The following is a 14,379-nucleotide window of genomic DNA, read 5'->3' as shown; positions in this document are numbered from 1 at the left end:
AAAGATAGATTAACACGCCAGGGTCAACATGGAGCCTGGATCCTGCCTCCAGCAGAGGCTGACTGATCCGCTAGTGCATTCCCAGAACTGGCTGTCAATGAGCCTTTGCTTCAGGCTGACACAGTGCCCCGGAAGGTGGAGAAGAAGGCCTTTCGCCCCATCGTGTGTGTGCTAGCTCTTCGAAGGATCTAGCCACCCAGCCCCACTCCTCCGCTCTTTCCCCACGGCCCTTGACATGGCTCCCCCCTTCAGGTATTTCCCCCATTCCCTTCTGAAAGTTGCGATTGACTCTGCTTCCACCGGCTTCTCCGGCAGAACATTCCAGATCACACAAAACCTACTGCGTAACGTCAATTACCCCAATGCCCTCCTCTGCCAATCCCCTCAAACCTGCATCCCCTCATTGTGTCCACCCGATTGACCCTATTAAGCATCCATTTTGTTTTTGTCATGTGACTGTAATAACAAAGATAACGCGACCGGGAGGTGGGGGGAGGGGCTGTCTCAATGAAGCTACAATCGAGAGTCTAATCTTAGTTTTGGAACAAAGTGTCAAGTGTTACGGAAACAAGGAGGGTAGATTGAGTTAAGATACAGATCTGGTTGAGTGGCAGAACAGGCTTGAGGGGCTGAATGGCCTCCCCCCCCCCCCCATCCCCCCCCCCGCCCCGCCCCCCCCTGCTCCTGAGTTCCATTCATATTATTCCAGGGGCGGGAAGCCCTTGTTTGAGCTTCGGGGGCTCTGTATTCCTCTGGTGAGCAGTCCATTCAGCTGAGCTCACTGCCCAGAATAACTTGGTTACATGGTTCAAAGGAATGCAATGAACAGACTAGTGTCCTACTTTCACTGAGAGGCGCACTATGTCAAAGAGTATCAGTTTCCGTCAGCACAATCCTTGTGAACAGGATTGCTCGGGCTTGAGGAGGAGCCAACCTGGGCCTCACGGACCTTGAATCAAAAGATCCCGTGCAGTGCGGATGCCCCCAGCTCTGAAAAAGGAGCAAAGATGACAGCCAACCCTCTTGGGGTTGTTAGCTCAATGGCGTTGCCAAGGCGACATCTCCCCTGTGCTTCAGGTGAGGGTAGGCTTGGGGCCTGCTCCCAGCATTCCACCTTCCCCGCCTGCACACAGACTCCCAAACCTACCGGTAGCCTGGGTGCTGCGCAAGGTGGCGAGGACACATTGACTTGTACCCCACCCCCGGGGGAGGCAGGGGCGGCGGGGTGCGGGGTGGGGGGCTGGTGGGTGGGTGAGTTGGTGGAGGAAGGAAACCAAGAAACATAATAAATTCACGCTCCACTCCAAATTCTGGGTCATTGCCGGTGCATTAGTGGAAGGAGTAATTTAATCTCTGGGTTGCACCGCTCCAAGCCAAGTTTACCGAAACCCGGCACAAAATAAAGTCGTACATTAGCACCCCCTCGTAACGTCCTTGAATATTTTGCCAGTGGAGGAGAGCGAAGGACAGACAACGTGCGCAGCGAGCGGTGCCACATGGGGCGTGGTGGCCCCAACTGAGCATTGCTGACGGGAGGGCGAAGGCACAAAATGGTGCTCGCCGAGTGAATGTCCCACAAAGCCAACGTCTGTGGAGAGGAAAATGAATGGCGTTGCCTGCGAGTGACTGACTTGTGGTTGACAGGAAGTTTATCCCGCTCGTACTTCCTGTGGCCGACCGAGAGAGACAGAGAGGGAGAGGGAGAAATCCATGTCCCAGTGGCGTTATTTATTTTGAGATTTTTTTTCAACATTTTGATCCGTTGGAAATAAAGTCGTGTTTATCAAACGCTCCATTAACCCTTTGCAGCACTGCAAAAACTGGGAAATAAGAATACTGCTTCTTCCTGCATGTCAACCCCAACTTGTATTTATGTTTGAAGCAATTAAACATCCCTCGTGCACTCTGTTAGAAAACAATGTTTGCCATTGAGCCACGTAAGGAGATACCAGGTCAGATGGCCAAAACCTTCGGGCTGGATTCTTCAGCCGTGCCCGCCTCAAGATGGCCACAGAAGGAACGCGGACCACCTGAAGGTCCATTGACCTCGGGCAGGAATTTCCGGTCCCCGGTTGGGCGGGGCCGGAGAATCCCGCCCTTAGTCAAAGGGGCAGGTTTCGAGGAGCGTCCTAAGGGAGGAGAGTGAGGTGCAGAGTGGGGAGTAGAGAGAGACTGGGGCCCTACTAGCTGAAAACAGGGCCAACGATGGTGGAGCCATTGGGAGGGCACCAGGGGCTAGAATTGGAGGGGGTCCCGTTATCTAGGAGGGTTGTGGGACCAGAGGAGATTACAGAGGGTGGGGCAAGGCCGCTTGAAGGGATTGATGCAAGGATGAGAGCTTTAAAATCCAGATGCTGTCTGGCCAGTGCACAACGAAGGTCAGCGAGCACAGTGGGGCGATAAGAATGGAGCTTGCCAAGAGTTAAGACATGGGAAGCTATTGGATGACCTCTAGTTTACAGAGGGTAGAGACGGACCACCCAGGAATGCAACGTTTGCTCAGTCATCCACCCTGTCTGTCAGGCAAAGACGCAGACGACTCCTTGGCCATGGTGAGGTCCCGGGCAGCAGCATAGAATCCCTACAGTGCAGAAGGAGGCCATTTGGCCCATCAGGTCTGCGTCGACCCTCTGAAAGAGTGCCCTACCTCAGCCCCCTCCCCCGGCCTATCCCCGTAACTCCACCTAACCTGCACAATGTTTGGACTGTGGGAGGAAACCGCAGCACCCGGAGGAAACCCACGCAGACACGGGTGGAACATGTAAATTCCACACAGTCACCCAAGGATGGAATCGAACCCGGGTCCCTGGCAGCAGTGCTAACCACCATGAAAACAGTGAAAACGCCTCGTACAACACGGCAAAGTTAGGTGAGTTTCAGATCAGAGAATTCCCTACGAGCTGGACCAGTGCGATGTGAAAGGTTAATCGCAACAACGGAAACTGGACTATGGCTCAGCTGTTCGCAAAGCAGGCAGCGTCCAATAACAGGGCAGGTGTAAGCAATGGTGGTGTCTGGTGGCACATTCAGGCATCTGTTCAGACTCCAATGACGTGACAAGCAAGTGTGAGCGCGCTCCGGCTAAAGCAACCACTGTGCGGTAAGTCAACCCTCTCCTGCCCCGCCCAATGCGTTTCACTAATATTGTCCATTCTCTCCCTCTACCGCCCCCCGGCGCAGTATGGCTGCGGTCCAAAACCATCCACAAAATAATGCACTGTATCTTCAGCAGTGCCTTCCTTGTTTTCTAATCCCTTCGTGGCCTTGTCCCCAACTATCGCCATCGTCTTCCTCAATCCCACAACCATCTCGAAATATCGGCACTTCTGGCTGCTTGGGCATTCCCAATTCCTCCACCATTGATGACCATGCTCTCCATTGCCTAGGATCCAAGTTCCCAATACAACACTCTCGTTCCTTCTTTCCGACACTCCTTTAAACCATCTCTATGGACTAAGCCATCTGACCTAATATCTCCTCATGTGGCTCGATGGTTATACGTTGTTCTACAATGTGAAGTGCCTTGGAATCTTTCATTAAGCTAGAGGGACCTTGTAAATACAAGTTGTTGTTGTCCCAAAGCTCCATCACCTCGCAGGACCACCATCACCTCAACGTCCCCTCCAGGTCACACACCAACCTGACTTGGAATTGGGTCGCCGCTGGGTCAAAAAATCCTTTTTTTTCTTTTATAAATTTAGAGTACCCAATTCATTTTTCCCAATTAAGGGGCAATTTAGCATGGTCAATCCACCTACCCTGCACATCTTTGGGTTGTGGGGGCGAAACCCACGCGAACACAGGGAGAATGTGCAAACTCCACACGGACAGTGACCCAGGGCCGGGATCGAAACTGGGACCTCGGCGCCGTGAGGCAGCAGGGCTAACCCCACTGTGCCACAGTGCTGCCCCAGGTCAAACAATCCTGGCGCTCCCGCCCTAATAGCACTGTGGGAGTTCCTACGCCACACGGACGGCAGCGGTTCGAGAAAGTGGCTCGCCACCACCCTCGCCGGGGACAACGGGGATGGGCAACAAGTGCTGGCCTTGTCGGCAACACCCACCGTCTGCGTGCGAATGAATACATAAAAACTGCTCCAATCATTTCAACAGTGCTCACCGATGGATGTAAACGTGCTGGTTGACCCCAGCACAGGGGAATAATCGGACTTTCCTGCACAGCCTTAAATTGGTCTCCATTTTCAAGGACGAACGTTACGGCATTATTTTTCCGTTGTAAATGCCTGTGTGCACATTTCCAATGGAAACTGCCCATGGGCAGCACGGTAGCACAAGTGGATAGCACTGTGGCTTCACAGCGCCAGGGTCTCGGGTTCGATCCCCCGCTGGGTCACTGTCTGTGCGGAGTCTGCACGTTCTCCCCGTGTCTGCGTGGGTTTCCTCCGGGTGCTCCGGTTTCCTCCCACAGCCCAAAGACGTGCAGGTTAGGTGGATTGGCCACGCTAAATTGCCCTTAGTGTCCAAAAAAGGTTCGGAGGGGTTATTTGGGTTAGGGGGATAGGGTGGAACGTGAGGGCTTAAGTGACTCGATGGGCCGAATGGCCTCCTTCTGCACTGTATGTTCTATGTAAACTGTCACACTGTAATTGTACTGGCTGGCCAGTGGTGGCACTGCAGCAACATCAGTGTATGGATGGGGTGATGGGCAGCATAATTGTAAATGTGGATGTGGAAAACTGTAACGGCAGACGTAAGCTTTTTTTATTGTAGACAAACATTAAAGTAAAACAAATTTTTCAATCCTTTGGGGAGCAGGGGTTCATTTTCCCCATTGAAAGATTTGCTGGAAAATTCAATGCCAGTGAAAAATGGGAACGATAACTTGGAGGTTTTGGTTCTCTGGTTTGCCTGATATTTGCATTGAATTCCTTTGGGTATTTTATTTACTACAGATGTTAACCCATTTATCAAAGACAGGTTAATAAGTTCATTAAAATGTGGCCCTAGGGAATTTCACACAGTCCTGTTAACCCATGAGCTGCCACTTCTCAGTGTTCATATTGAAAAGTTTTGAAATTGCAGCACTGAGGGTTATCCTCCCTCCATTAAAGAGTTGCTTGTCAGCACAGAACTTGAATAACGGAGTCATGATGACATCCGGACAAACACCAGAATGCCAAATTTCAAAGGATTGCAACAATCTTTACTACAGGAGAAAAGGACGTTGATTGGCTGGCAAGTCCACAGTGATTGGCCAAAGTGGTGCCATGGAGAAAGCAGCCACTTTCTTGCCTTAGTCCTGATACGTGCAAGACTTCAGCAATATGCCCTGTTTAAGTGTGCCCTAATTGGAGTTTAACCTTTACAGTTAAGATATCTGAAACAATGGCTGAAATAATCATAAAGCAGTGAGGGCAAGAAAACATATAACATAGAATACAGAAAAATACAGCACAGAATAGGCCCTTCGGCCCACGATGTTGTGCCGAGCTTTTGTCCTAGATTAAGAACAAATTAATCTACACCCCATCATTCTACCGTAATCCATGTACCTATCCAATAGCCGCTTGAAAGTCCCTAATGTTTCCGACTCAACTACTTCCACAGGCAGTGCATTCCATGTCCCCACTACTCTCTGGGTAAAGAACCTACCTCTGACATCCTCCCTATATCTTCCACCATTCACCTTAAATTTATGTCCCCTTGTAATGGTTTGTTCCACCCGGGGGAAAAGTCTCTGACTGTCTACTCTATCTATTCCCCTGATCATCTTATAAACCTCTATCAAGTCGCCCCTCATCCTTCTCCGTTCTAATGAGAAAAGGCCTAGCACCCTCAAGCTTTCCTCGTAAGACCTACTCTCCATTCCAGGCAACATCCTGGTAAATCTCCTTTACACCTTTTCCAAAGCTTCCACATCCTTCCTAAAATGAGGCGACCAGAACTGCACGAAGCCGGTGATTACCATCTGCCCTCTCAATTAAGGGGTGATGGTAGGCAATTCCATAAGGCATCGGATAAAGACTTGAGAATTATGTAAATTGGGGGGGGCTTTTAAGGACTGGGGGATTGGGATCAGTCAGATTGTTCGTTCAGAGAGCTAGCACGAGCGTGATGGGCAGAATAGACCCCTTCTATGATTTTTCTATCCTGTAAGTTTTTTACCACTTTGAGCAGGTGTTCACCAGATGCACTCGGGCCACCAGTTGTGACCTGTTAGTAAACATGCTCTAGGATCTGAGTGGTACTGTAAATCCTGAGGGTATCTCATGGCCGGATCTGTCATACAATTCATCCCATTTCAATGCAATCATAACCCAAGTTAGAACTTCCAATGTGCTAAACCACTTTTCCGATCCACTGGAGGGAACTCCCTAAGACTAGGATCTCCAATCCACCCTCATTCTGGAGGATGGGGTTGGAATGAACCAATGGACCATCCATTTATTTGCATTGTGTACCCGTTAATAAAAGCAAACATCCTTCCATTCACTCCCAGTACATGGGTTTCAATGGGCCAAGCTCATTCCCAATATGTGGATTTGTAATGGAACAAACTCATTCACACGGTAGCACAGTGGTTAGCACTGTTGCTTCACAGCTCCAGGGTCCCAGGTTCAATTTCCAGCTTGGGTCACTGTCTGTGCGGAGTCTGCACGTTCTCCCCGTGTCTGCGTGGGTTTCCTCCGGGTGCTCCGGTTTCCTCCCACAAGTCCCGAAAGACGTGCTTGTTAGGTGAATTGGACATTCTGAATTCTCCCTCTGTGTACCCGAACAGGCGCCGGGGTGTGGTGACTAGGGGCTTTTCACAGTAACCTCATTGCAGTGTTAATGTAAGCCTACTTGCGACACTAATAAAGATTATTATTATTATTTGTAATGGACCAAACTCATTCCCAATATGTAGAATTCTAATGGATAAAGCTCATTCCCAATACATGGATTTCTAATGGGCCAGTCCCATTCCCAAACATTCCCAATACATGGAATTCTAATGGACCAGTCCCATTCCCAAACATTTCCAATACATGGAATTCTAATGGATAAAGCTCATTCCCAATACATGGAATTCTAATGGGCCAGTCCCATTCCCAAACATTTCCAATATATGGAATTCTAATGGATAAAGCTCATTCCCAATACATGGAATTTTAATGGATAAAGCTCATTCCCAATACATGGAATTCTAATGGGCCAGTCCCATTCCCAAACATTTCCAATATATGGAATTCTAATGGATAAAGCTCATTCCTAATACATGGAATTCTAATGGATAAAGCTCATTCCCAATACATGGAATTCTAATGGCCAGACCCATTCCCAAACATTTCCAATATATGGAATTCTAATTGACCAAACTCTTTCCTATTTAATTCTATTGCATGGACATCCAAAGAATCAAAGCTTCTCCCATGTACTCCCAATTGCAAATAATCCCAATGAATTAAAACCTCAATGTTCTGTCCCGTTGCATAACCGCCTTCACCCTACTTACAAGAGTCCCTTGTTTGATGCATTTCCTGATTCTGGAAGGTATCAAGGTTGAATTTTGCGTTTGACGGCATACTGAGATGCTTTCTATGCTATATTGAATAACTCGGAGGGCCTGCACACCGTGTTGGCTTAGGTTCCTTGGAATGTCAGCCTCACCTTTCCCAGGCCTCATGTACACATTGGTCGCAAAGTCAGAATTTTGTCTCTGACGTTGATGATGGGGGGAGGGGGGGGGGGGGTGTAGCCAAGCCCACCTATGCCATGTCTCGACGTGCCATTTTCATGTCTCAGCCTGTATCAGTAACTCAGCTGAGGGTGTTGGGTGTAGCAAGGAGGCACTCAGGCTTAGGCCACTGTGGAGAGAAACACTAGCACAGGATTTGAAGGGACGAATGGCCTGCTTCTGTGCTGGACCCATTCCCTGAGGGGGGGCAAAGGCCGTGTTTGATTTGGCGCACGCTGCTGTCGGGTATTGCTGGGGAAATGATCATGAATCTGCCTGAAACTTTCCCCTTTCCGAAATGTCCGATGGTTCCTCGATCGGCTAACGCTCCGTAACCCGGCCTGCGACCAGCTAGGCTGATGAAGCTGAAGGTCATACTGAGCCACAGCCATCATCGTCTGAGCCTGCAGGAGCGCAACAGTACAGTTTGGACTGAGCTAGCCACGTCCAGATGCCACTGCAGTCAGCTGAGTGAGTCCCCCGTAGCCAGGCAAGAGGAACCTATCCATCGCCAGTTAAAATACCTGATGCCTCCTAACTGCATCTCCTAAATGCATCTGTTTACTATCACTTATTTTTCTTTAGACTGTTAATTCTTGGTTAGGCTTAATCGTTGAATGGATAATTACAGGGCGCGCAGAACAATAATTAACTATTTTAATCGGAAGTTTATAGAAATTTCACGCCAAAGTGTAGTGTCTTGGGAAAAATAGTGACACGTTTAGTAGGATCCACATTTCCTCTGAGTAGGTATCACAACATTAATATTGGGTCTAGACTCATTGTGATTATTCCAAATAATTATTTGGAAATATTTCTAGTGAATAAACTGATTCTGTTATTACCTCAGGGTTTTGAGTCCATTTGCCGGGGATCAAAACTTGTCCAAAGTGTCTGAGCAAGGGTCTCGGCCTACACCTATTTCTATCCTATTCCTCTCCCCAGCCTTCCCATCATTGGTAAGCCCCATTGGCTTTCCAGGGCCTTGCCCCTCCGACATCAACAAACCTCTCATATGGCCTCCTGTTCCTGTGATGCCAATCCCCTCTTTACATCCCAATTTCCCTTTCCCCATCGTTGGCTATCCCTCAGCAATCATATTCTTCCCGTCCTCTGGAACGTTTAAAGCTGACTCCATCCTCCTTATTTGAGTAGTTAAGTATAGAGATGTTTTACTTCAGTTGGATAGGATAGTGGTGAGGCCACATCTGGAGTATTGTGGGCAGTTTTGGTGTCCTTATCTGAGGAAGGATGTTCTTGCTATGGAGGGAGTGCAGCGAAGGTTTACCAGGCTGATCCCTGGGATGGCAGGACTGTCATATGATGAGAGACTAAGTTGGTTAGGATTATATTCATTGGACTTTCGAAGAGTGAGAGCGGATCTCATAGAATCTTACAAAATTCTAACAGGATTAGACAGGGTGGATTCAGAAAGAACGTTCCCGATGATGGGGGAGTCCAGAACTAGGGGTCATAGTTTGAGGATAAGGGGTAAACCTTTTAGGTCTGAGGTGAGGAGAAATTTCTTCACCCAGAGAGAGTGGTGAATCTGTGGAATTCCCAACACTGTTGCTTTACCGCGCCAAGGACCCGGGTTTGATTCCCGGCTTGGGTCTGCGCGGAGTCTGCACGTTCTCCCCGTGTCTGCGTGGGTTTCCTACCCGAACAGGCGCCGGAATGTGTTAATGTAAGCCTACTTGTGACAATAGTGAAGATTATTATTATTATTAGTTGAGGCGAAAACGTTGTGTAATTTCAAGAAGAAATTAGATACAGCTCTTGGGACTAAAGGGGCCAAGGTATATGGGGCGGTGTGGGGGGGGGGGGAAGGTGGGATCAGGGTAGTGAACTTGGTAATCAGCCATGATCATAATGAATGGCGGAGCAGGCTCGAAGGGCCGAATGGTCTCCCCGTTCTTCTATTTTCTATGTGTCTATGTATCCCAGACCAGGTAAGGATGCATGTTCAAAGCCATGAGTGAACTAGCTGGATTTTTAACAACTCTAATAGCTTCATAGTCATCTTTTCAAAACAGATACCGGATTGCGTTAAACCGAATTTAATCTCTCAAACTGTGAAAACACTGTGGCTACAAGAGCAGGTCAGAGGCTGGCAATTCTGTGGTAAATAACTCAACTCTTGACTCCCCAAAGCTTGTCCGCCATCTACAAGACACAAGTCAGGAGCGTAACGGGATCCTCTCCACTTCTCTGGACGAATGCAGCTCCGACAACACTCCAAGCAGCTCAATGCCATCCGGGGCAAAGCAGCCGGCTTGACCGATGCCCACTCCCCTGCCTCAGATACACAGCGGCAGCCGTGTGTGCCACCTACAAGATGCCCTGCAGCAACCCGCCAAGGTTCCTTCGACTGCACCGCGCAAACGTGACCTCTGCCCCCTAGAAGGTCAAGGGGAGCAGATACATGGGAACTCCACCACCTGGAGATACCCCTCCTAAGCCACTCCCAATCCCCACTTGGAAATATATCGGCCGTTCCTTCACTGTCGCTGGGTCAAAATCCTGGAACTCCCTGCCTAACAGCACTGTGGGTGTACCTACACCACATGGACAGCAGCGGCTCAAGGAGGCGGCTCACTACTGCCTTCTCAAGGGGGCAATTTGGGACGGGCAACAAATGCTGGGCCGACCAGCGGAGCTCACATTCCAAGTAAAATGTTTCTTTTTTTTTAAAACTGGTGGGAAATATTTTGTAGTTTCGGACCGAATGCTTTCCCCTTTGGTGAACAGAGGAGAATCATTCGTTGGGTGATTGTCAGCCTGTTGAGCTAAGTGATGAAGCCTTCTTCCATAACCAACAGGTCCTGGGCGAGGCTTGGCATGGAATCTTACAGCCGCAATGCACCGCAGGCGAGGCAGTACAAAGCAGCAAGCTGTTCCATTGACCTCGGCGGGAACGGAAGACCCCGTCACGCAGGAGCTGCCGTAAAAATTCCACCCTTCAACCTGGAGCCTCCTGCTCTGAGAGACAGGGGCGCGACTCAGTGGGCCCCAAGTTATCCCTGATGGGCGGCGGATTCGTGTTATTAATTACACCTGTTCCTTGGGTGTGTTAAAGACCCACCCAGAACAGGAGGGGCCCAGGTCCGATTTCCCCCAGGGCCCCGCGCTGAGGCCGGCAGACACGTCAGAGGACCATCCACCCTGAGCTCCCGCTGCTGATTTGAAATGCCAGCTGGGATTCCCCGTGGGCACACGGAGGAGGTGAGCGATGCCCACCTCCCAGCCAATTTGCCTGCGGCCACTCTCCAGTCTCCGATATTGGCCAAAGATTACTGAAGGGTAACTCATTCCTTGCAAAAAAGAGGTCAATGCCTTCAGCAGCATAGGAAATTGGTGGGAATGAGGAGAATATCACAACACTGTCGCAGCAGAGGGTTCATACTAAACATTACCAACAAACTTGACTCGCGCAAACAGGAAGGAATTAGTAGTATTGTCCGCAAAAATTACAGCAACATAACAGAGGTGTCTTAAAATGGCAACGTGCACGGATCTTTCCAAAAAGCACTAAAGCAAATAAAACTGCTTTAAAGAGTGAGTTTCCCTATCGGGACATTTATCATTAAGGACAAAATACCTGGCAAGAGGGGACCATCGACTTTGCTCCAGAGGGACCTTTTCAGTTTTGTTGAGCCCCCCCCCACCCTGGACAAGGCAACTCTCACATGGACACGAGACAGCTTGTCATTGATGCACCCCAGAGAATTCACCTCCACGCTAGTGCCGCTCAGCTCCCAGCAGGCAGTGAGTGATTGCCGGCAGGCAGCTTGTCCGTAAGGAAGGCGGTGGCTTCGTGGTACTGTCGCTGGTCTAGTAATCCAGTAGACCCAGGGTGATGATTACGGGCAGCACGTTAGCACAAGTGGCTAACACTGTGGCTTCACAGCGCCAGGGTCCCAGGTTCGATTCCCGGCTTGGGTCACTGTCTGTGCGGAGTCTGCACGTTCTCCCCGTGTCTGCGTGGGTTTCCTCCGGGTGCTCCGGTTTCCTCCCACAGTCCAAAGACGTGCAGGTTAGGTGGATTGGCCATGCTAAATTGCCCTTAGTGTCCAAAAAGGTTAGGAGGGGTTATTGGGTTACTGGGAGTAGGGTGGAAGTGAGGGCTTAAGTGGGTCAGTGTAGACTCGATGGGCCGAAAGGCCTCTTCTGCATTGTATGTTCTATGTTCTATGTTCTATCTGGGGACCTGAGTTCGAATCCCACCACAGCAGGTGATGGAATTTAAAACTGAATAAAAGATCTGGAATTAAAAGTCGAATGACGACCATGAAACCATTATCGATCGTCATAAAAACCCATCTGGTTCAGGGAAGGAAATCTGCCGTCCTTACCCGGTCTGGCCTACATGTGACTCCAGACCCACACTGAGATAAGGTTGACTCTCAACTGCCCCCTCCAGGGCAATGAGGGATGGGCAATAAATGCTGGCACAGCCTGAAAGGCCCAGGTCCCATGAACGAATAAAAGAAAAAAAATAGGTACGCGAACCCAGCAGATTGTGCTCAGAAACACTGGTGGGCAGTATTCCCTTTTCGCTCGATCATTCCATTGGGAATGAGATTCAGGCAGTTGCCTATGAGGGAGGCCAGGCCAGGCGGGTCTCCATCACTGGATCCCTCTTCCCCGCCTGGCAGCCATTTGCAGAGCCACTCGGGCTGAGGCCTAACGCCAGTTGGCTGGAATTGATGAGCGTGTGGGAACGGAACGCGACGATGGAGCAGCTGAACCACCCAGCGAAGGAGACGGACTTGGATTTGACGATTGTTTATTTGCTGGTTGTCCTGAAGACACTGACTCGCTTTGGCACCCTCTTTGCCCTCACCCAAATGCCCACTCGGAGGTGAACCGAGACAGTGAGTGGGTGGTGATAGTCTGCTCTATTGGTGGGGGCTAGGGAAAGGGTGGGGGGGGGGGTGGGTGAGGGGGGGGGAGGGGTAGAATTACCTCACCCCCAACTCTACTCCCACCTGATGTCCACAATGGCCTTCCAGCTAGGATCAGGAGTCGGCAACCCAAATATAAGGGTGGCATCCTCGGGGTTAGCATTCACCAGAAACTGAAGTGATATAAATACCATGGCTACAAGAGTAGGTCAGCGGCTAGGAATAATGTGGCGAGTAACCCGCCTCCTGACTTCCAAAAGCCTGTCCACCACCGAGAAGACATAAGTCAGGAGTGTGATGGAATACTCTCCACTTGCCTGGGTGAGCGCAGCTCCAACAACACTCAAGAAGCTCGACACCATCCAGGACAAAGCAGCCCGGTTTGACTGGCACTCCTTCCACAAACATTCACTCCCTCCACCACCGACACACATTAGCAACCATGTGTACCATCTGCAAGATGCACTGCAGGAACTTATCAAAGCTCCTTAGGCAGCACCTTCCAAACCCACGGCCACTAAAATCTAGAAGGGCAAGAGCAGCAGATACCTGGGAACCCCACCCCCTGGAGGTTCCCCTCCAACTCGCTCACCCCCCTGACTTGGAAATATATCGGTCGTCCCTTCACTGTCGCTGGGTCAAGATCCTGGAACTCCCTCCCTAACAGCACTGTGGGGGTACCTACACTACATGGACTGCAGCAGTTCAAGAAGGCAGCTCACCGCCATCATCTCAAGGGCAACTAGGGATGGGCAATAAATGCTTGCCAGCATTGCCCACATCCTGCACCGAAATAAGAAAAAAGTATGATGCCATTCTGAGATGCCCGCGGTCAATTGGAGGGGTTGCTATGTCAACCAGCTCAACCAAAGACAGGTGTTGAACATGGGAGTTCCCCTGGTCCATATAGTTCACTACTACACTGTGTCATGTGAGAGTACCTTTAAGAAATGGGTGTTTAAGAAATGTACCTTTAAGAAATGGGTGTTTATCAGCGATGTCAGAGTGTGGGTGGAGCTGGGCTATCTGTCAGCTTTTTACTTTCATTTTAGGCGGTTTGCTGCAGGGTGTGTTTTAGTTTTGTTTTCAGAGCTGGATAGCTGCAGTCACAGCCAGAAGGTGTCTCTTTCTCCGTATTCTAAAGACTGTAAATCAATCCTTTGGTGATTTAAAACCAATAACTGCTCTCAGTAGTGACTTTAACCTGATGTGCTTCTGATTAAAGGTTTTTTTTTAAGTCTTTTGGATGCTAAAAGGACAGCTTACCGATTACTTAGTGTTGTATTCTTTGGGGGGTGTATTTGAATTGATGGTTGCTAAGATGTTCACTGTTTGTTTTAAAAAGGTTAACTTGAGTTAATAGAATAAACATTGTTTTGCTTTAAAAAATACTTTTTCCATTTCTGCTGTACCACACCTGGAGAGTGGGCCGTGTGCCCCTCATACCACAAACTATTAAAAGTTGCGGGTTAGGTGAACTCCATGATACACTTTGGGGTTCTCTAAACCCTGGCCCATAACAAATTGGGGGATCGAGGGGGATAAAAGTCTATCTATTAGATTGGCTTAGTGAACTTAAAGACAGTGAGGGGTGAGCATATTGTGGTTGCTTTTCAGGTGTGGTATTCTTGTTTAAGTGGGGAGTGTGTTGTGGTCAATGGCTCTTTCAGAGGCTCAGAAGTATTTGGGGGTGGAGACGGTCACACGCAGTACCTTACGGACAGAGACTAAAAGCAGACTATTAGATTTGGCAAGAACATTGCAGTTAACGTTACCTGACAAAATGCGAAAAGA

At 49.4% G+C, this 14,379-nt stretch overlaps 1 protein-coding gene across 5 annotated transcripts in view; it reads right to left on the bottom strand.

Moving 5' to 3' along the window:
- The window catches only part of nfixb (nuclear factor I/Xb), a 602,733-nt gene that overhangs the window by 250,860 nt on the left and 337,494 nt on the right, over positions 1–14,379 (bottom strand). The gene's annotated exons all lie outside the window — the stretch shown is intronic.

The sequence above is a fragment of the Scyliorhinus torazame genome, chromosome 27, assembly GCF_047496885.1.
Source record: "Scyliorhinus torazame isolate Kashiwa2021f chromosome 27, sScyTor2.1, whole genome shotgun sequence".
NCBI lineage: Eukaryota > Metazoa > Chordata > Chondrichthyes > Carcharhiniformes > Scyliorhinidae > Scyliorhinus > Scyliorhinus torazame.
Note: the sequence above shows the minus strand (reverse complement) of the source record. Positions and strands in the feature narration are given on the sequence as shown.